The 20,491-nt window shown below is 38.6% G+C and overlaps 1 protein-coding gene across 4 annotated transcripts in view; it reads left to right on the forward strand.

Moving 5' to 3' along the window:
• Positions 1 to 1,935: 1,935 nt before the first annotated feature.
• CDH18 (cadherin 18) overlaps positions 1,936 to 20,491 on the forward strand; it is a 576,293-nt gene continuing 557,737 nt past the window's right edge. For 2 of the 4 annotated variants that reach the window (XM_074576161.1, XM_074576154.1), the window contains exon 1: positions 1,936 to 2,287. The gene's annotated coding sequence lies outside the window, so the exon portion shown is untranslated. The remainder of the gene's footprint in view (positions 2,288 to 20,491) is intronic. The other 2 variants (XM_074576155.1, XM_074576158.1) reach the window with 2 other exon arrangements.

Consider the following 20,491-nt stretch of genomic DNA (forward strand, 5'->3'; position numbering starts at 1 on the left):
TAACTCTGTATCTCTGAATAGGCTTAGAGGTACCCCTTATTGTTTATGAACACCATACATTACTTTCTTGTGTTGTAAACTCCAGTTTAATAGTGGGTCTTTTTCTTTGTGCTGTCTTTGCCTTTAAGTCTTTGTCTACAATTTTCAAGAGACTAATAACATAAAATTGATGACTTGGTAGCAGTAGCCTGTGTTTGTCCAAGAAGTATGGATTGCTGGGTAGGTTACGTAGACCATAAACCATATGACAGGGCTCTGTAAACATGCTCTGATAAAGGAGCTGGAAAGGAACAACCCTTTTTAAACACTTTTAAGAGCTTGCAGAAGAAATCATGTAAGTCAAGTAGAAACCCCCATCAGCCAGGTTGTCACAAGAAACTTTCGTTTAATTATGAGCACATCTACTTGCTCATGTGCTTATGTTGGATTCTGAAGTTAGACTACAGTTCTCGTACTTCAGTAAGAGGTTTGACCTATGCTTTCTCTCTAAGAAGGCAATTTTAGCCATCGAATAAGCAGTTGGACTGCAAGTTCTGGTTCTCAGGACAGGATCCCTGGCACAAGGCCTTAATGCAATGAATGTGTGGAGAGATGCTTAGACTGATGGATCCAATCCAAACACTGAAGAGACAAAAAATCAAATCTCTCATTTTGTTTCTGGATTCTTTGGCAGCAATCAGATGAATTTCTGCAAGAATCATGTATGAGGGCACCACCAAGAACGGGACAGTAGGTTAACTAGAAAATCATTGTATTCATGTTGTTCTTTAGTTACAGTTGCTGTTTCAAATGATAGAACAGCAACATAATAGCGTCAATATGCTGATATGTGGAAGCACCTGTGACTGATGAAACCTACACTATGGACTTAGGTATGTAGGTAATTTCCCACAGTTTGCATCTGCATGAAAATTGGTTGATAATTTTGAAATGCAAACAGAATGACCAGGTTGCAAATCAATGTTATTATGATTTACTTGATTTACTGCCCCTAAATAAATAAATTTAAAAAATTAAAAAAAAAAAGAATTTTAGTCTTTTGCGATAAAAATACTTTACCCAATACCTATCCTGAAAGGTTGTGTTAGAATACTAAAGGACAGTCTACTGCTTGCATAAGTGGGGAACACAATGCAGTAGAAGATAGGGTATGCTTATAAAGTACAACACCTATTTGTTGCTAACTCCATGTTTCAGTTAGTTCAGGTCACTGTTCTAGCAGTAAAAGCTGACCCATATGAATTTGTTGCTGAACAGATACTGTATCTCCAGTTCCTCCTGTATCTGAACCTGGATTGTTTCCTTACAGACAAATTCTTAAAAAACATTAAAATAACCACACAACCTGAAGCATAATCAGTGTAGGAAAGAAGGTAGTTCAAAATGACAGGGGTTAGAAGCACAGTCTGTGAAGCACAATTGTTCTGCTTCTTGGTTTGTGCTTAATTTCCATATTTGCCATAAACAGTTCTAAGTTACAAAACTTGCCACTGGATTTTTCAGAACGCAAAGCCTGAGGCTTGCTGTGCAGGTTTATTTGTAGATGTGGAGTGGGGATAGCATGTGTATGTATTTTCTTTTCTTTTTTTTATTTTTTGATATGTATTCTAAAACACATAGAAGGGGTAAAAATTTAAAAATGTTCAGAATGCTAGTGCAGTACAACGTGCATGTTTATATGTCTCCTGAAAAAAACACAGAGAGAAAGATAGCTTTGAACCTGGCCTCTCCTAAACAATTTTTCTTTAAGGGAGATAAAATAATGAAAAATACTTGCTTAAACTGCTGGCCAAACTCTTATTGTTTGTACCACTCCTGGAAAAGGCCCTGGGGAGCAGCAGCGGAATCTGTGCTATTGATTGGCTGGTTAAATAGAGGCCTAATAGATTCAGACAGGCTGGATTGATTATACAGCAGCAGAAGGAGCTCAGACTCGGAGCTGAGTGAACGTCAGGGGGAGAGAGAGGGAGAGCAAGCGAGAGAAAGCGCGCAATAGAGGGAGACTGTACACACTATAGCATCAGTATGTGACTGCTGGTGCCTGATAACACTGATATCGAGCTCCTTCAGTGGACAACTTGCTGAGCTACCTTTTTTCATTTGCAAGAGGATGCCAGCTCTAAGCCAATGCAACTGATAACAGACTGGACATTGGAATAGTTCATTTTACTTATAATTACATCTCATGTTCTGCATCTCTGAAGAAAGGCTTATTACGGAAGACAAAAATTTATCCTGTCCCCTTAGCTCACATAGTAATGATGATATGCAGAGTTTGATCTTCCAGGTAAGGAAATTATCCTTTGCTTTTCTGAGCAGCTAAAAAATGAATTATTCCTTTTGTATGTTGCATGCTAAATACAAGCTTTGACATCTGTTTATAGAATGCATTTATTGCACTTAAATTTCCTTCACTCACAGATGATATGTATGAGATATTATGCACACCCGAAGGCAATTAAGAAAAGGACATGGTTTGTGCATTGTATTTATCACACTTAACCCTTCAAGGAAATGGGAATGAAGCATCCAGAAAAGATGATTTCTAAGTACTTCTGTGGTGTTTTATTGTAACTTGTCCCGCACATGCTAAGCAGTCTCGAGTAATAACAACACATAAGATCTCTCATATTATTAATTTGTTATTGTACATGTTGTGAAGCCAGGTAGAGAGAACATTTACCTGGAGGATTTCTTAGTGCTTGTCAGTAGTTTGAAACAGTATCTGTCTTTTGACTGCAAGCTTACCGCTGCTGCGCAATGATCTGCTTTAAATAATGTGGCATTAGACTGCCATCTTTTTATACATACAGTAGTCATTGCTAACATTCTGCCTGCAAAGCAAAGATCAAGGCTTATGATCTGAAATATGAAACCTAGGGTGTTCTGTAGTGCTGTGCTGCATGTTTGAAGCCGCAATTCCACGGACCGATTGCCTGTTTTGATGTGACATTGACACCACTGTCTCCTAACAGCCTAGCTCTACGTAAACTTTATATCTCCTTCGGCTGTGTTGAAAATGGTTTTGCTGTAATAGGTGATAGGTTGCTGTGATTTTGAAGGTGATAGGCTAAAACTGAAATAACCCAGCTTTTGGTTACGTTGCAAGTCAGGAAGTTCATTGACTCGGGGTTTACAGGCCATGGGAGCATAACAGTAAGATGACAGCAGTGTCACTTCATTAGTAACACACTCCTTCCAACTGTGATAATCTGCACCTCCTTACTCATCAGTTCATGCACTCTGCTGCTTGCTCCAAACTGAAAGGAATTTTTCATATACCAGCTATTCTGATTACTCCCTCTGAATGAAGTAGAGGCATCAGCCTACTAACCCAAGCACTTAAGCACCTAGCCAAGTACAACTTTCCAATGCTTTGTCCTGTTGAGAAACTGCTTACAGCAGGCTATTGCTGCTAGACTATGCACCTAAGTGTAATCCATTTTATCCAATGACAAAAACGTCACACATACAGAAAAGCACTTCCTTCTCTTTCTCTATTCAGGTATTTTTGATATGTTTCTATAAAGCACCATAGTCAAATACTTAGTGATATCTCAAAATCACAAATATGAAGTGAAATTCCCATGATTACCAAAATTATTATTTATAATTTGTAAAAGCCATTATAAATGTTGGGGATCTTGGGCATATATTATTTTTTTTTAAACTAACAATAATTTGAAGGGGTGCCTAAGTGACCACATGAACAAAATATGCAAGGCTTAAGAGACAGCTTCATCTTCTGTAATGTGTTACATGAATAAGCACTGGCAAAACAAGAATTAAACTGATGAGCCAAAACCAAAGGCTTACTTAAACTACAGCATCTGTGTTGTTTTATTTCTTTTTATTTTCTCTGTGAATAACGTCTATGTTGTTTTTTATATACAAAGTTGATCCACGTCAGCAATTTCAATGTTTCCTTCTGAAATTCTTTCCCTGTAGCAAGAAAATCACTTGGCGGCACATATTGCCACCTTAGCTTTCATAGAGTGGTATCTTACTCCATGAAATATTGCCAGAGGTGAGGACTGCATACATTGACTATGGAGTCAGTGTTAGAATCTGACCATAAATAATGGAGAGGACCCTTAACATTTTAATTATCTGACTGAAAATTTTAACAGTAAGACAAAGGCCTGGGTATCGAGAGCTGGATCTACCAAACATAGGCAGACTTTTCTAAGTAGCTAAGATAATTGGATGTCTAATTCACTTTGGCTCCTTACAAAACTCAAGGCCTGTCTCAGAATATTTCACATGCAGTTTGACTTGCAAAAAGAATCCTTTACGTATGTTCAAAAGCTTTCTTACAGCTCTTATTCATGTCTCTCTTTTCTCTCTGAAAAGCCTTATTTACTGTACCTGTGCTCTTTAAATATACCTTATAATTTTGTGATTGGAAATAAAATCAAGCTAATTCTGTGATTTCAAATACAGTGATGTCATTCCCTCCAGATTAGTATCTGTTAGTATTCAGGTTACAGCCTAAACATGAAACTCCAAATAATGCTAAAAAGTATTTCTTTTTGCAAAGGGAATATTCCATTGAACATTATTTAAAAAAAAAATAAAAAAAAATAAACCCAAGCAATTAGTTAAGCTTATTCTCATGAAATGTTATTCATTTCTGCATTAAAGATTTACAATGTAAGCATCTTCTTTTGTCAGATTTAGGAGAAATAGCTGAAAAATACTCAAATTAGAAAGATTTTAAAAGTTTACATATTACAAATAGTGCATTTTCTTTCAAGTCTGCAATGCTGTTAATCTGTACCTTTTGCATCACTTTAAACTTATTCAGTTTATCGTCTTTTTCTCAAGAAGACGAATCTGGCCTTTTTGAAACTACATTTGCATTGCTTTTCAGCTTGAACTCACAGAAAGGAAAATTTATTTTTATTTTCCTAGATAACTTGAAGCCATTAGGGGGCTCTTTCTTCCTATGATATCACACCGAAAGTTGCATTAAACAGATCTAGCTGGTTACTAGTCTCATTAAAAAAAAAAATATCCTGCTTGAATGTATTTATTCTGGGTGTAGACCATTTTAATAACACAAATAAACTAATAAATCTTTATTGGTGGTTCCCTCTTCCTCCACCCCCAGGTAATTAAAAGAAGATAGTTCTTCCACTGCCAGTTTGATGGTTATGTTTTGAAATTATCTCATGCCCCACAAAGGAGAAACAGGGAACAACATTCAGGAAGAACGCAGTACTCTGAAGTAAACTCTGGGGTTACTAAGTCAAGCTAACAGGCTGATCAGACTGAATATGAAGCACCACTAATGCCCAAAAGCTTAAATTTACTTATTCCAGTAACTGTGACCAACAGTGCAGCTAGCGCTGAAAAAAAAACACATCATCCTGTTGAGTACTGTTATATTGCACTGTTAGGAACCTTAAGTATAAAGAATAGACATGCTCTTAACTTACACAGTTTTCGTTCAGAAGGGCACAGTACGTCACCAGGATTTTTGGATGAGAGTTCATTGCACAAAGTGAGACAGAAAGGTAGTTTAAATTCTGCAAATATTTACTCATGTGAGTAGCTGCCCTGAAGTTATTGTGGACCAAATTCTAATATCATTTGTCCTGCCTATTATTGCCTTTAGTAGTTCCTGTAAAATCATTGCACCACTGCACCTGTGAAATTACTTGTGAAGTTTGTACTGTTCCTTGTGGGACTTTGAAATAACTATTGAACAGCCAAATGCAGATTAAGAAAAAGTAATACATTCATAGAATCATAGAATGGTTTGGGTTAGAAGGGACCTTAAAGATCATCTAGTTCCAACCCCCCTGCCATGGGCAGGGACACCTCCCACTAGACCAGGCTGCTCAAAGCCCCGTCCAGTCTGGCGTTGAACACTTCCAGGGAAGGGGCACCCACAAACTCCCTGGGCAACCTGTTCCAGTGCCTCACCACCCTCACAGTAAAGAAGTTCTCCCTAATATCTAATCTAAATCTCTGCTCTTCCAGTTTAAAACTGTTACCCCTTGTCCTATCACTACACTCCCTGATAAAGAGTCCCTCCCCATCTTTCCTGTAGGCCCCTTCAGGTACTGGAAGGCTGCTATAAGGTCTCCCTGGAGCCTTCTCTTCTCCAGGCTGAACACTTCCAACTCTCTCAGCCTGTCCTCATAGCAGAGGTGCTCCACTCCTCTGATCATCTTCGTGCCCCTCCGCTGGACTCATTCCAACAGGTCCATGTCCTTCTTGTGCTGAGGACTCCAGGTGGGGTCTCACCAGAGAGGAGAAGAGGGGAAGAATCACCTCCCTTGACCTGCTGGCCATGCTTCTTTTGATGCAGCCCAGGATGTGGTTGGCTTTCTGGGCTGCAAGTGCACATTGCTGGCTTATGTCGAGTTTCTCATCCACCAGCACCCCCAAGTCCTTCTCCTCAGGGCTGCTCTCAAGCCATTCTCCACCCAACCTGTATTTGTGCCTGGGATTGCCATGACCCAGGTGCAGGACCTTGCACTTGGCCTGGTTGAACTTCATGAGGTTTGCATGGGCCCACCTCTCAAGCCTGTCCAGGTCCCTCTGGATGGCATCCCTTCCCTCCAGTGTGTTGACGGTGCCACACAGCTTGGTCTCATTGGCAAACTTTCTGAGTGTGCACTGAACCCCACTGTCCATGTTGCTGACAAAGATGTTAAACAGCACTGGTCCCAGTACTGACCCCTGAGGAACACCACTCATCACTGGTTTCCACATGGACATCGAACCGTTGACTGCAACCCTTTTAGTGCAGCCATCTAGCCAGTTCCTTATCCACCAAGTGGTCCATCCATCAAATCCATGCCTTTCCAATTTAGCGACCAGGATGTCATGTGGGACAGTGTCAAGTGATTTGCATAAGTCCAGGTAGATTACATCGGTTGCTCTCCCCTTATCTACCAATGTTGTGGCAACGTCATAGAAGGCCACCAAATTTGTCAGGCATGACTTGCCTTTGGTGAAGCCATGTTGGCTGTCACCAATCACCTCCTTCTTTTTGATGTGCCTTAGCAGAGATTCCAGGAGGATCTGCTCCATGATCTTGCTGGGCACAGAGGTCAGACTGACGGGCCTCTAGTTCCCCAGGTCTTCCTTTTTTTCCTTTTTTAAAAATGGGGGTTGTGTTTCCCCTTTCCCAGTCAGCAGGAACTTCACCAAACTGCCACAACTTTTCAAATATAATGGAAAGTGGCTTAGCAATTTAATCCGCCAGTTCTGTCAGGACCTGTGGATGGATTTCATCAGGTCCCATGGACTTATGTACTTTCGGGTTCCTCACATGGTCTCAGATCTGATCTTCACCTACAGTGGGCAGTTCTTCATTCTCATGGCCCCTGTTTTTGCTTTCTGTAACTTGGATGCTGTGGTTAGAGCCCTTGTTATCCTTCGTTGTAAATTTGTTGTAAAGCACAGCAAGGCGGTCACAAGCACTGCAGCAGCATGCTGAGGTGAGGCCAGGAGAAACATGATTGTCAAAAGACATGCAAAATTTATGTCCACCTATTCTGGTTTTGAAGAATTTTCTTATTTCTGCCAACCTTGAGAGAAAAAATCCCATGTTGGTAGATGACTTGACCATCTTGCTACTTTACATTGTTTCACTTGGAGAGATTCTAATACTACCAGCTCCATTCAAGAAAAAAAAGAAAAGAAAATTTCATACAAGAAATAAAGGACTGACACCCTTTGTGGTGCTCTACATTCATGACATAGGAGAATAATCTGGGCAAGCTGTTGGTTTTCTTTTGTTTTTCTTTTTTAGCTAAAAAAAATTATGTCTTTTCTTGGTTTTACTACAGATCTGAATAGTGTCTGAATTTATACACATGCTTACAGCAACTATTTTATTACATGCAAAGAAGAGCTTTGTTCTGTTAAACAGCACCTAGAAATTCCAATCAGGATCTGAAGACATTGTGTTTGCTGCTGCATAGACAAGGAAACAACCTCAGTTTGAGGTTCATGTAAAGTAATCAAAATTTTCAAAAACTGAAATAAATCAAGTATTATTTCTGAGATACATAACCGATAGTTCAGACTCATGGTAGATGATCCTCAGTAACTACGTGACTAGCACATAGCAAATACAGCATCATACAAATTAGCTTACCATCAGTGGAAGTAGTCTTTGTCATTGCTGAAAGGTAGCTAAAGTTAGCCGTGACTGGCATGCATTTCAAGTAATTGACTCTGTACGTGAACATTCACTAAAGCTGAGCTGGTATAATTATTAGTTATCCTGACTTTATTTAAGGCCCAAATCAGACTAAGCAAGTTGCCTGAAGATGACAGGAGGTCTGTGGTAGAAGCAAGTAACAGAGACCACTTCTTTTTTGGAGCCAAGTGCCCTAGTTTTAAGACTCTTTTCTCCTCTATAAAACACAGTTTAATTCAATTGTATGGCCTGCTTCCTTGAAATCAATGAAATTTCATTAAAAAAAATAAAAATTAAACTCATACAAGATTCTTGCCACAAAGTTTCTGCAGAGCTTCACTCCAGAGGTAACTCAAATTTACTGGTTGGTTAATTTATCCCTTATATACACATACTATGCAAAGCAATTTGAATTTTTTTTGAATGAAAATTGTTGTATAAATGTAAAGTATTATTATGGCAAACAGAAGTCACTCAAACTTCAGCTAATGAAACCTGCAACAGTCTGGGATGCTCTATTAAGCATGAATAAATCATTTGTCTCTGATGAATGTTTAAAGATTGATAAAAACCAATTCTTCAGACATGTATTCAAATAAGAAATACTTAAGATTTTCTTTCCTGTTCCATACTTTTCTAAAATATACGCAGGGAATCATTCATATGTCTAGATGTTAGAAATAGAGAAGTTTATAAAAGCATTTCATTTATGTATTGTCAAAACATTTTAAAGAAAAATGTTAATAGCACAGATTAAAATACACATTATAATGTAATAAAAAGCAAAAGCTCTTCCTCTTAATTGCTTTACTGGAAAAAAATAGCATTACTTAGCATATGGGGGTCTTTCACACCTCCTGTTTATGTTGGATCCAGACATGTAACTTGCATTGAAAGAACAGCCTGCAGCTTCCTCGTATTTCCATACAATCCCTGGTTTAAACCTAAATACATATTTATATATGTGTGTGTGTGTGTGCATATGTCTACATCTACCTATATTTAAGCCTAATCTTTACTGTCTGTATTCCACACAGATATATATACACCTGTTATAGCTAATTTGCAATTTTTAACAATACAGCCATGTAGGATCCAGCTATCTTCTTGGTGTTCCATAGAAGAAAAGGGTTTATCACTTGTGACCTGAAGCCACTTGAGGGTACAAGTTATGGGAAAGGTGCAACCAAGAAATGCAGATCAGCAGATCATCAGATGCTAGGATCTGAACAACAAATGTTATTTTCCCTGATATCGGAAGTTTTTGGTTAAGATCATCTGCTTTAATACAGTGAGACAGCAGAAAGACTTTGCTGCGCAGCATACAAAAAAATACCATTGAAGCATGCAGTACAGTTTGGGGAAAAGCTCTTAAAATTTTTGCATTTCTTGAATTTCAAAATATTTAGAACTGAGCCAAAAATGCTGTTGCTTTGCAAAACACTGATTATGTTTGGCTCTGGAACAAGGCATGGACAAATCTTTCTCTGAACGGCAATTATAAACACTGGTCCATGGAGTATAAAGTATGTGAACAAAGTCCTTCAGAGTAGCTGATGGTGACAAGTATCTCATTGTCTTTTGGCAGATTTGTAACACTGAGAATTTATGTGCTTACAGCAGTAACAAAGCTATGGCAACATCTTAATTATTTATATATCTTTCTCCCCGCCTCCCCCGAACTCTTTATAACTGATTTAGGAGATGGGACTCTGAGGGTTTTTTCTGCCCTCCAGTTATCAGATATTAAATAGGAAAAAACAAACAAAAACAACCAAAACAATGCAAAAAAACCCACCACACACACAACCCATCCCCCACCCCCCAAATTTACCTTTGGGCAAGATGTCAAAGGTGAACACAATTAACTGTCAAAAATTATTGTAATAAAATTTTTCATTGAACATAGTGAAACAATAGGTTTGTTCTTAATACCGCGCAGTAATCAGTAGTAACAGCTCTTTGCAGCCCAGAATATTTAACAATGACAGTATGAATATTTTGTACCCTATGTAAATTATATATGCCAGAAAGCAAAAAAGCAATACAGTATCTTACTTTTAATTGTTCTATAAATCGTTTTTCATAAGCGTATGTAGACTGAGTTCTAAAAACTACTGAAAATACATTGTAGCGCTTTGCTTTTCCTTGATTCCTAAGTCCCATCAGTAGTTCTTAGTTCTATGCAACACAGCTGTACTGATATATATGTGGGGACAGTTCTGAAATTAATGTTGCAACTTTTAACTGGAAATAAAACCAAACTCATTGGCTCGTAGACAAGCACAGGAAAACTTGTAACTTAAGTGAAAGTGAACGGACATTACTGCTTTGGGGTTTGGGATTTTGTTGGTTTGGTTTTTGTTTGTTTTGGGTTGGGCTTTTTGGTTTTGTTTGTTTGGTTGGTTTGTTTTATTTTTTTTTATTTTTTTTTTTTACATCATCTGACAATTCCTGCATATGGTGCATTTTCTTAAGTGAGATTAAAAAATATAAATGTATCTTTCATATTTTGGTCATTTAACTTGTAACAGACAGTACCTTTTCAACATTGTATGGGAAAGCAACATTGGAAATCATCTTCTTAAATGAAATCACAAGTAAACATTTTACAGAGAAACCTACTTTCAAGATCCCTGCCCTATGTTGAGACACAGAAAATTTAAGCAGCTTCAGGTAAGCTTGGATGATGTTCAAGGCACCCAATCTTGGATGTTTGCCCATTAATACTATGCACTGTTGTACATCAAACACTTCCTTGATGATTTTCAGACTGCATCTTGCAGTGAAGTGTAGAATTTAACCAGCAAAATTGCAGCAATGCTATCAGTATGTACTCTTTTTTTATCTTATGACAATAAAACAAGTACCAGTGGCCAGAATTACAGTTGTTATGAAGCTGCTTATCACTGCCAAAGCTGGAGCAAAGCATAAAAGCTCTACAGTGTCTATTAAAAAAGGAAAATCATTCCTGAATTGCATGGTCAGAAGCCTCTCCAAGCAGATGTGTCACGCAGATATTGCTTTGAAGGTCATATAGAACACTCTGGGGATAGACATGTTCCTTTTGCATTGCTTATCCGTGTATTATTTGACTGTCACAACATATCTAAGACCTCGAACAACTGCTTACCAGTTATCTGATCTGACTAACTCCTAGATACATGGGACCAAGAAGACAACTTCAGTGAAGTGGTGCAGGGATACAATTAGTAGATCTTGTCACAAGTTATTTTCATACTGTTGAGGAAAACTGTTCAAACCAAAGTTGTACCATATTCTAAGATGGAAGAGTAAAGTGACTTCAGTTTTCTGGGGAGCAACTAGATAATTATCCCATCCTACCCCCCACGCCCAACCCTTCCCCCCACAAACATAATGTGTAATCTCCTCTCCACTCTAGCTCATCTTTTCAATGTCTTGCCCAAATGCAACAAATGCAACATGCCTGGGACATATCAAACTTCTTAATAACTCAAAGAATTAGATGTAATGGTACTAGGCAGAGATAAAACTATGTACAAACCCTATCTAACTGTATTACATATAAATCAAAAACAAAACATCAAAAAATACCAGTTATTAAATCCTTAGTCTGATGGTTCTATAATTCTCTTAGGCATTTAAATTTCTACCAATTTATTTTGTATCTATCTATGTCTGTCTGTCTGTCTGTCTATCTATCTGTCTGAAACCCATGAACATCTTCACCTGTTTTTACAACTACGTGTTCCTGCCAAAACTTTGGAGAAGCCCCACTGCAAGAACTGCTGTCAGTTTGTCTGGTGCAAGAAGTGAACGTCAGGAATTACAGGATGACAGGATTAACTCACCCACAAGCTTTTATCATGCAAAACAATTTAAACACCTTCCACTGAGGAGAGGTATCTTTCATTACTTGATATAAACCTTGGCATAAGAGTATGCATATAGATAGTTACCAAGAAATAAAAGACGTACTGCAATTCTCCATTCTGATTTACCTTCATGTATTTTCTTTGACCCTGTCATACTTTAACATTCTAAAGCAGAATTCTTCAGCCATGAACATTTTTAAGACATTAATTCGAAGTCCAATCTTACTGGCTATGCAAATCTGAGGAATATTGCTACAGTGTTTCCTACTCCTCTAATTATTCATCATCTTTACTTTCATAAGATATCTGGAGAAGTTTAGATCTGCACTAAAATCCAGAGAGAAATGCTGTGCGATATGTGAAAGTTTTTCATTAATTACCTGACTCACACAGCATCAGTTATTTCAGCCTGCACAGTATTTGGAACTCTTACGGGTCAATGGTACTTCATTTTTACTGCATGACACTGCTACACTTACATATTAAGAAACCGGTCACTGCTCTTACACAATGTCGCAAGACTAGAACTTTTGCTGAAAGGAAACTGGCATTTTCTTGCATGGTATACTGCAAAACCAGCTTGAAGTGTTCTCTGTTGATGATACCTATTTTAAAACAAAAAATTCTTTGCAAGTCTCCTGTATCCAGGAACGGAAATCTGCTAGTGTCCCGATGTAGCTTTAGGGGGATTTTTTTGTTTTTTGTTTTGTTTGTTTGTTTGGGTTTTTTCTTCACTTTTCTTAGGTTCCCTTTTTTTGGAAAAGGATTTCTGTCTTTTTTTTTTTTGGGGGGGGGGGTGGGTGGTGGGAGGTGGTGGTGGTGTACCAGAGTGGGTGGGGAACAAATATTATGCTTTATTAAGAAAAGAAGAACATAAGGTCAGCCACTCTAGCCTGTAGTAACATGGATTTTCTTATTTTGGGGTATAAAATTTATAGAAGGCTGTGGGGGTTTTGCTTTGGTTTTGTTTGGCTTTTGTTTATTTGGTAGGTTTTTTGGGGGGGAGGGGGAGGGGAAGACTTGGGGTTTGGTTTTTTTGGAGTTTGTTTGGAGATGAGCCTGTAGCCACTAAAGTGACAGGTATTCTATACATCAATTAGATAAATATTTCATGTAGCCATAAAATGCTCTGATCTGGTTGGGGTTTTTTTGGGGTTTTTTGTTTTTGTTTTTTTTTTCCCCTGATTCCACTGCCTTTTGCAAGAGACTTTATTTTAGTTATAAATTTGTTCAATTTCAGCACCCTTCCATAAATCTTGAACTTGGGTATTAAATTAAACTTAATTAGGTCACCTTGTAGCATGCTTTTATTGTAGATAATTCTTTAGCTATTCTGGATTTAGCTACAGCTCTGTGCTTTCTCAATATGAGTCAACTAGGAAAATTCAACATTAAGATAAGACGCCCTACTCTCAGTAAGGATAATTTATATCTGGAAATACAGTATGTGAAAAATTACCTTATTTTTATACTTGTTTTAGTAAGTGACTCATGTTTTTTGGTCAGTGTACCAATGCAAAAGAGATGTAGGAGTCTAGCAGGACTTTGAGTTATTCAAAGTCAGCTCCTACCTTTGGGATAGTGGAGCACATCCCCACCACATCTTTGTAAAACTCACTTAAACCTTTTGTTGTCATCCTGTCTTAAGACTGACATGTAGTCATGTCATGCTATAGAAGTTTAAGAGAACAGCAGTGTGAAAAACAAAAATTTCTTTAACGAATAATCTTGTCTTGGTAGTATTATCTTGATCATAAATAAGCTACACAGCTGTTGTTTTATATGACATGCTTTTAAATCTCTTTTTTGTTATAGATGCACATGTACTCACAATTGAGTCTACCACAGAATTTTCTTTTGAGATCTCAGTCAGCCAAAAAATCTTAGACCCACCACTGTTAGTTTTATTTCAGATAAAAGGCAATATAAGCTGGAAATTTCAATTTTTTCCCCATAATATTGTGAATAGTTAAAGTCACTGATTAAAAGGCTTAAGTAAGTCACCAGTTCTAACACACAGCCTACTTCTTTTGATATCAGACCCGAAACATTACTTGCCTCCAATGTTACAAGAACTAGGATGATTATTTCCTCTGAGCCAGCAAAACTGTTCTAGCATAAAGCAACATATAAATTTTGGTTAATGTACCATATGTCAGATGAGACATTGTCATCATAATTTCTATTACTTTTTATTATATTTATTCTATCATATTTTAAAGCAGCGAAGCCACCAGAAATTTAAGTATGCGATTTTGTACTTGTCTTGGTTTGGGGTGGAGCAGAGCCAACTTTCTGTTCAGTGAGAGAGGCTCTTGCTCACGTTTGTTGCTGTGGCAGCCAGGGCCAGCTGACCTGGTTGTTCACCCTGTGGAAAGGTTACACCTGTGGATAGGTCAGGTGACACAAACTGGCCAATAGGGTGTTCCATTCCATCTGCCACGCTCAGTATAAAAGCTGAGGGACCAAACATATCAGGTTGAGTCTTCTCCAAGGATTCTTTTCTATGGGTTCTTCTCCAATAGCTCTCTTTCTTCAATGACTGATGTCTGAGGAGGACCCCATCAGCTCATTTGCCTTTTGATCCTGGTCAGCGTCTTCCAGTTCCCATTTGTCACTGAGTCCAGTCTGGAACTTTCAGTGCCCGCCAGTGACATTTCCCTGGCAGCTTCGTATGGCTTTGTGTATATTTGTATATATTGTACCTATTTCATTTTTTTTTTAATTTATTGTTAATATTTCATTAAAGTAGTTTAGGTTTTTTTCTAAACTCATAACTCTCTTTATCTCTCTTCTTCCTCTCCTTGGAGTGAGAGGTGGAGGAGAGCATCTATTGTCTTGTCATTGGCCAAGACACCCCAAACCATGACAGTACCACGCTGTGGTATCTTCAGCATCTTTTTTTCATCATGAACACAAGTGCCTTTTGCCTATCACTATGCACTATTGTTCACAATATTAGACACCAAAAAATATATTCTTAGATATTTTGAACAATTTTTTAACAAATAAAAAAAATCTCCAACTGAAGTGAGAATGAATTGCTTGTTTAGGAAATGGAAAACAAGATCTAATGAAGGCCCTAATTTTTATTGCTGTTTGATCTTACCATTCTTTCTCAAACAATAAATTAGGGTTTCTTTTTTCGCATGGACCAGACACATACATGGTTTATCTTGATGAGGACCAAAGAAATGTAACACCATCTTTCTACCCATGTTACATTTTCTTACAAATCTCCATGTTATTCTTTTGCATTAATGGACATTTCTGCTCTCTTTCTCCCCTTCCCGTTTCAGGAAGAGAGTAGTCCTAGAGGTATTATGCCTTCACAAATTAACAGTAAATCTGATTCTTGTAGGTATAATACAGAAAATTCAGAAAGTCTAGGAATACTACTGAAAATTTTCTGCAAAAAGTTTAAAATTCTCAAGATGCAAAACAATCTTTAATGTACATACGTCATCAGCAATGCCAGATTTTTTTCATACAAGTATGGATTAAATCAACCAGCAAAATAATCAAAATCTAAAATTGATACTCTGGGACCATGTAGAGATTGATTTGCCCTTCCTTCATCATGCAGTATTTGCTTCTCAAGTTAGTGACTAAAATTAAAAAAAAAATACCAAAAGTAAAACCAGAAGACTCCTCTCCTTACTATGAATTTCCTCTGAATATTGGTATATTGGTGATTTTTGCCAATTACAGAATGGATGATTCAAGGACAGCGCTAGAGTTTCTTAAAAAATATTCCCCTTAATGTATTGTGAGGAAAAAACCCCAAAAACTAACGGAACTCAACTCAGTTTTCTAGGGCCTTCATTTAAAATCTGCACTGAAAGCATTTGAGGTGAAAAGTAATTCCATTTCTACTCTTCAGATGTTGCAATTATGACACAAATATATTTAATGTGTCTTTTGCCTTCGGAGTTGCCTCTACAATACAATGTGTTCCTGTCCCATAGTGTGTTTCATCAAACTGCATGAGGGCTCTGTGACCCATAATGAATTATAGTGGATGATTTAGGTGATTTTCACCATAAATAGGTGAAAAACTTATTTTATTAAGTATTGCCTAGACTGAGAATTATGTTTGCCATGCTGGGACCTAACCTGGGAATTACAGCTACAATTTCTTTTTGTGTAAACACATACAAACAAGCACATACCTACAACTATACAACCCATGTCCATATAACCACAATCCAGAAGGTTCTGAATGAAAACTGAAAAGTCCCAATGGTCCAGGACTTTAAAAAATAAAATTTATCCACTAGAAAAACTGAAACGGAAACAAACTGTGCGTTGTGATAAAACAGCATGCTTGTTCAGCAGTAATATTTTGCTGTGAACGGCCCCCTTACCTGCACTTAGCATGTGCTGATTGCTCGGTTCACTGAAGCGTATGATGCTGAGCAGAGTCATGGGTCAATAAATTAATTTATAATGATCAACCTTTTAGGCAGAATGTGGGATGAACTAGTCTTTACTGTTTTCTTCTGGCTGAGGAAATGCATCTGCTGTTGATAAATATTTGTGAAACAAACAGAAAATCTGCCAGCCTCTGTAACTTTTACTTCTCACCGGGAAGTGAGGGGGGGTGTTCAAAATGGATACGTTGCACTTGAATACAGTATAATAACACGTATCTGTTTTTAACCTGAATGACTCTAAGAGGTATATTCATCAATAACATGGTTGGTTTAATTACAGCAGAAGCTGATGCCGGGGTGATTTCAAGTCAGGGAAAATGACTTCCCCTAATTGTGGTGGAAGCGATGTGCAAACTGTACAAAAAGCAAAATACAGACATAATGTTTCCACCGAGCGGAACTGAACATACCCTGTAGACGTGTGAAGGGCCGGGCTCTCCGGGAGTACTCCCAATAAATGCTCTCTGGCCGGGCTGGTCACCAACAGCTCCATTTCAGACCCCACCAAGGCTCCTTCTGCGGGTCGAGTGACACGCTGCCGCGGGAGGCCCGGGGCCGGGCGGAGCGGGGCAGCCCCAGAACCTTCCGGAGTGGGACTGTTAGTGAGGGGAGGTGCCGCTCGCACCTCCCACAGAACTGTAGTGGGGCGGGAAGAGAGAGCCTGAGGGTTGGGGGGTTGGTGGGTGGCCTCCTCTAGGGGCTGGTGCTGTGGGGGCGGTCGCCGGAGTCGATCCGTCGGGGAGAGAACAAAGAGGTGAGTGAGGAGCCTAAATGGAATCATTTAGGTTGGAAAAGACTCCTAAAATTGTCGAGTCCAACTGTAAAACTAACACTGCCAGTCCACCGTGTAAGCTATGTCCCTCAGTGCCTCATCTACACATCTTTTAAATACCTCCAGGGATAGTGACTCAACCACTTCCCTGGGCAGCCTGTTCCAATGTTTGATAACCCTTTCAGTGGAGAAATTTTTCCTAATATCCAATCTAAACCTCCCGTGGCACAACTTGAAGCTGTTTATTCTTGTCCTATTGCTTGTTACTTGGGAGAAGAGACCAAGCCCCACCTTGCTACAACCTCCTTTCAGGTAGTTGTAGAGTGCGCTAAGGTCTTTCCTCAGCCTCTTCTCCAGCAGCCTTGGTGAGTTCTGTGGGTCATTTGTTTTTCTTTCTACACCTTCTTCATAGTTTGTTTGAATTAGTGGGTGTGGGGGGTCCTTTTTTAGGAGGCTGTGCTGTTGCAGTCTGCATTTTTGTTTGTGATTTGCCCTAGTGCTGGGGGAACATGGTTTTCTGTTGTGTTTGCTGTAGTAGAGCATTGCCATTCCTGGCTGTGACTGTTGAGGGGGCATCCAGGCTTTGAGGGGGCCAAGAGTGAGACCTTTGCACACCTGGGGTGTTAAATCTCAGAGAAACTCACCTGGAATACTGCAGCCAAAACCTGTGTGCTGGAAGGTGATGGTGATGGGTAAAATGCAAGTTGTTGAGGCTGAATTTCTGTTAGACAAGAAGCGGCGTCGGAGAAAGGAAGGGGGATGGAGTAGATGTAGGGGCAGACCCTGTAGGTCACGTGAGTCAAGGTGGATGCTGAGGTACTAAAGTAGCAGACTTTTAGTATAAGAGTGGTAACTGACGGTACTATTTGCAAAACAGGGTAACATTGTTGATCCATAGCGCTAGGGCTGCATTATACCATGGGCTCTCCTGGATGAAGGCAAGATAAGGAAGTAAAAATTACGCGGCTCTGAAGATTGGGATTGTGTAGATTTGTGTTTAGTTTCACTTTGCTTTTTTTTAACCTAATCTTAAATCTTCTTGAATCACACTATCCTATACTTCTGGTAAACCAGTCTAATTGGAGCAAGGGTGAAGGTGTTTCAAACTTTGGGTGTTTTACCTCTGTTCAGTGTCCAAATCCAAATGAAACAACACCAGGAGAGCCTCAGAGAGATGTGCAGCTGATGCATATTTCAGTGACTCATGTGCTGGGAATTAATTCTGCTTAGCCTGCTGGCAGATGGTGGGAGTCTCTGGCCTTTGCCTTGTTTAATCTTGCCATCCCATTGACAGTGGCCACAGTAGCCCTTGAACAAGCTACCATTACTCTTTGCTGCCAGACCTGTTGCAGGTGATTCCCATTGCACTCCCTTAGCTATCCATGACCTCCTTGTTGCAGAAATCTTTTGTTTTTCCAAAATTGTTTCTTTATTCAAGCTATTAGTCTGTCACAAAAATGTAGAAAAATGATGGGCAGTTCATGAAATGACAATAACTTCATGGCATAGGTTCCCTTTCAGAGATTAATTTTGCCCCATCTCTCAAGCACAGTCTGTCATACTGATTGCAAAACAGGTTACACCTGAATTGGAGATAGGCATTTCTTGCAATACCAAGTTCACCAGGAAAGATGCTTATGAATTAATGAACTCATAACTAATCCAATTTGGACTGCTGTTGTGAAAATACTGTTTGCAAAAATGTGTCATGGGAGTGAAAACAACCTCATTTCTGTCCTCCCTCCCTAGGCATAAGCCTAAGTCTCGAATTTAGTTGATTTGTTAACTTCAAGAGTTTATTAAAATATGTTTGCTTAATATTACTGAGTGGCTTTGTCTAAACTCTAGTGCTTTTTCATATGTGATAACTGTAAAAAAAAAAAGCCTACATTAGACCTAAGCTTTCACTCGTAGTACCAAATTCTACCCTCTTCTTTGGCAAATGTTACAGTGGCGATGGGGGTGGGGGATACAAAAATTAGCTAGGGATGGTTCTCAGTGGAAATTAGGGTTATGATAAATATTTGGGGGGGGGGGGGGGCGGGGCTGGGGCAATATTTGCTATCTGGTAAAAGAGCAGTTTCCTTCTACCTGAAGATTTATGGACTATTGAAGAAGTCACTTCAAGCATACACAAAATGCATTACTTTTCTCCATGCTCCCAGTCTTGATTGAGTCATCCACAAATGTGTGTAAGACTTAGAAAGATACTGTAATTTTTTTCTTTTGAGTCACTGAAGTTCTGTATGAATTTTAGAAAGACTTTTCTGTGATTTTCTGTGAATCTATGTGGATTTTTTTGATGGGACTGTAAGAGAAGAGGCAGGTGATTTCTGTAGGTCTTCTGGTGGATTTTGAAACTACTCTGTGGAGATTGAAAAGTGAAAAAGAAACAGTATATTTCTTGGGACCCTGGTGGTAGTAAAAAGCACAATCTCTTCACTCTGCTGCTGTTGAGGAGTACAGTTTGTATGTTTGTGAGGGTTTTTTTTCTTCAAGTACACATTAAGAGGGATAATTTTCTAAGACTGTTCTTTCAGATTAGTAGAAAGGAGCATGATTTAGAGAGAAACAAAGATAAATTCCTTCCTTTGTTCTAAGTGCAAAAAAATGAGAATTTCGGAGCTTTTGTCATCTCTTACCTTGGGCCAAATGAAAAATCTGCTATCTGAAGACTCTTCTTCAGGTCAAGTTCTTGTATCAAAGGATCCACAACTTGAAAATAAATCATGACTCTTAGGTATTTATTTTACAAGTGAGAACAGGGGTTTTAGTGCATTGTGGTGTTCTTTGCAGGTTGCTGAAATACCCATGTAAGTCTGGTATTTTTTCACTCACACTGCTATTATATACAGCCATTCACTGAATTCAAATTGTGCAGAGTCTATGAGATTTCTGTGAGTCAACTGATAAAGGACCTTATTCTTAAGAGCATTTCCATTTCCTGCTGGATTTTAATACAATAGCCAGGCACTCAAATTATAATTTTCTAAACTACATTGTGAATTATTACCAAATGCTGATGAAATACCTAGAGCTCTCTGCCATCTGTTCTTTCAAAATTACCAGTGGGACATGGTCAGTGTAGGAGCTGTTACTTAACTATATTACTTCGTATTTTATAAGGCTACCTGATGTTTTAATTTTCTTCTAATTTGAAGTCTTGCCCATGTTTTTGACCTGTAATAGAATGCTTTCTTTCCCTTTCCAGCTAAATTGTGGTGTGTTTTGATAACACTGCACAGGTAGTGCATTATTACCC

This window comes from Larus michahellis, chromosome 2, assembly GCF_964199755.1.
Source record: "Larus michahellis chromosome 2, bLarMic1.1, whole genome shotgun sequence".
Lineage (NCBI taxonomy): Eukaryota > Metazoa > Chordata > Aves > Charadriiformes > Laridae > Larus > Larus michahellis.